This window comes from Canis lupus, chromosome 2 (assembly GCF_011100685.1).
Source record: "Canis lupus familiaris isolate Mischka breed German Shepherd chromosome 2, alternate assembly UU_Cfam_GSD_1.0, whole genome shotgun sequence".
Lineage (NCBI taxonomy): Eukaryota > Metazoa > Chordata > Mammalia > Carnivora > Canidae > Canis > Canis lupus.
In genome coordinates, this window is record NC_049223.1 from 31,473,183 (window position 1) to 31,476,455 (window position 3,273).

At 42.5% G+C, this 3,273-nt stretch overlaps 1 long non-coding RNA gene across 1 annotated transcript; it reads right to left on the bottom strand.

The window, feature by feature from the left end:
* Nucleotides 1–303: 303 nt before the first annotated feature.
* Nucleotides 304–3,011, bottom strand: LOC111094564. Its single transcript, XR_005354974.1, has 3 exons — nt 2,795–3,011; nt 1,904–1,967; nt 304–429 (listed from the first exon to the last, which is right to left on the bottom strand). It is a non-coding gene; the product is annotated as an uncharacterized LOC111094564 (long non-coding RNA).
* Nucleotides 3,012–3,273: the final 262 nt, after the last annotated feature.

Consider the following 3,273-nt stretch of genomic DNA (forward strand, 5'->3'; position numbering starts at 1 on the left):
GTCTAAGCCCCTAATACCACGTTAAATAGAAGTGATGTCACTGTACGTTCTTGTCTTGTTGCTCATCTTAAGGGGAAAATATTCACCCTCTTACTATGAAGCATGATGTTGGCTGTGGGATTTTTGTAGGTAGCCTATTTCTGGTGGAGGGAGTTTCTTTGTATTCCTAGTTTGTTGAGTAGTTTCATTATGAATGGGTATTGGATCTTGTCAGATGCTTTTTCTCTCCAATGAAATCATCTTTTTAAAAAATTTTATTAAGTAACTTTAAAAACTTATTAACGTAGAACAGTATCTAGCCCACGGTCCTCCTTTTCATCCAAAATTCTTCTCCTTCCCACCTATAAATGTTGGAGATCCTCCAGGCTCATTTCCAAGTGCTTTTGTATGTCACCTTTACACATTTACCTTTGATGATTTAGTAAATTGCTGTAATATTAAAATATTAAATATGTTAAAAATATATTAAAGATATCTACTCACCAGCCCTTCCAAACTGATTTATGTCAGTCCGAATCCTTTTTTCAGCCCAAACCCATGTATCCAGTGCCTGCCTGGGCTGGGCTCTCTGGGTGTATTAAAATGAACTTGTCCAAAGCCTCACTTCGGATCCCCACTCTGTTCTCCACCTGATCTTTGAACCAGGTTTGTTTTATATGATTTCTTCCTCCACTTGTTCTTTCATGCCACAAATCTGGGCATGTTTTTTGAAATATCTATCTTTCTTAGTGTGCTCATAAAAAAAAGTGATGTTTCTAATTTTAGAACATTTCTTGAGTTCACAGCTCTCACTGGGGGTGGAGTCCCCATGTCTTTGGGCCACAACTTCCCGCTGGCCCTTGTAGGTCTTGGTCTGGGACAAGTCATCCTCTGTCAGGACATTCCACCTGGCTACGTCCTTTCTCTGAAATACTTCTCTGCTTCCTCCAGCATTTATTTTTTGTTTTGGTGGAGGGAGCATTAAAAAGTGGTTAAAACCAGTTTAAAAACAGTTTAATCTGTGGTGACTACAGGAGAATGTGTGAAAGAACATTGTTAAGTACACACTCCAGCATCATTCATCAGCATGAGGGCTGACACACTGCTCGTTTCTGAAAGGTCCTGCTGTGCTAGCCCGAGGCCCCCCTCCCCGCCGCCTTGCTGCCCGTTAAGTGACAACTCTCCTGACATTGGTGTTAATTATTCTCTTGATTTCTTCATGTTCACATGCGTGTGGGTGTACTCACATTCATGTTCACACCCCCCGCCAAGCCATAGACTGCCTGGCTTTGAACTTTATGGAAATAGAACATACTATGTATATTCTGTGACTTGCCTTTTTGCCTTGGAGATACATCATATTCATGCATGCGGTTGCAGTTCATGTATTTTCATTATTATGTTGCATGCTTATACCATAATTTATTTTCTCATTCTACTATTAATGGATATGTATTGTTTCTTCCAGTTTTTTGTCTATTTTGAACAATGCTTATGAGCATTTTTGTGTATGTCTCCTTGGATTTATATTCCAGCCTGCAGAATGAAATTGTCTCCCCAAGAGGACTGAAAGCATATGGATGCTGCTGGAGCATTCGGAGTGCACGTGTGTGGGTGCGTGTGTGCATACATGTGCGAGTGCACGTGTGTGTGCGGTGATAACACACAGGTAGTAGATCATAGAAAGTCTTTGTAAGGAGCTGGATTTTTAGGTTGAAGCCCCCTGGCACTCACCAAAGAGCACCCATCTACGCACAGAACTGGTGTCATGGCCATAGATAATCTCCTAGGGACAGTGTATAGAGATAAGGAAGCTGAACAAAAGGTCAGCCTGGAATATGAGAATTCTGGGGAGCAGAAGGGTGTATCCTCTCCTTTCCATGCCCTCACGGTGGTGGGGGGGAAACTCGAGTTCACTACTTACCCCAAGTGTACTGACCCAGGGTGTGGAACGGTTATTCTAATATTTTCAAGCAGTTCCTCTCATCCTAAATACAATTATAAAAAATAACAATATTAATTCCTGCCCACAGCATCCACAGATAAGGTAGGAACCAAGATATGTCTTTAAAATGTGCATTATATCTGGAGAAGAAGCCAAGAAAGAGCTTCAAGTCATTATCTCTGATTTGTAAACTGCTATTTTGATGTAAGATATTTAATGAGAGTTTCTCACATCATTAATTAGGATTATAAAATATCCTTTTGGACATTATATATATTTCAGTGCACGGAGACACTCTCATCCATGCAACCAATTTTCCTATTGTTGAACAGTTTTTACAAGTAATTTTATAAGGTTGTTTTCAGTGTCTATAACAAAAATCTCATAATTCACTTCTTATAGATCTCTTGCTTTTTTTTTTTTTTTTGAAGAAAGATATCTAGAAGTGGAATTTCTAGTTTATGGCTTATAAACCACAGATAGTTATAAACACCTGGAGGCTGGGTGTCCAGGATTAAAGCACCTGCAGATCTGCCACCTGATGGGACCCCGCTTCCTGGTTCACAGATGGCATCTTCTCCTGTGTCCTCAGGTGGGGAAGGGGCGAGGGGGCTCCCTAATCCCACTCTGGGGGCTCCACCATGGAGCCCCATGGTCTCATCACCCCCACAGACCCCACCTCCTAAGACCTTGTAGAGGGGATTAGGATTCAATGGTTGAATTTTGGGGAGGACACAGAATTCAGTCCACAGTGTTACCACTTCAGCGAATATCGGCCACCTTCCCACTTGGGACTCAGTTACTGTCATGGGTAATGGGGAGATAACAGTGCAAAATACAAACTTGGAGGGGGGAGAAATGAATGTTCACCTGAATGCTTCGTGAGTTAAGTGTGCAACTGCTGCAGAGGCATGAGATGCCTTGTGTAGGACACGCAGGTGGACACCGACTCTTCTGAAAAGCTGGCCCCGCTCCCTGGTCGGTGGGCAGCTTGAGAGGGGGCTGTGGCTCGCAGCTGGCCTGCTGGTCATCAGCTCCACGGGGACCACTGTGCGTGCTCCACCAACATGCTGGTCACAGTCCCAGTTAGCTCCTGAGGAAGGGCACTGGGTTCAGGACAGGGATCAGAGAAAATGAAAAATGTCCTATTTCCCATTTTGATAATTTGTGGCATTTCTTCTGCTGCTCGTGTGTGTTACGAATATAGGAGAAAAACGGAAGGGTAAGTTTTTCTACAATTAAAAAGGTATCCCACCTCCTTAAAAAATTCTAGGCTGTGGAGGAAATTGGAGAGAATCAAAATGTGCCTTGAAAAATCCATATAATGGAAGGAATCTGGATCCTGCACA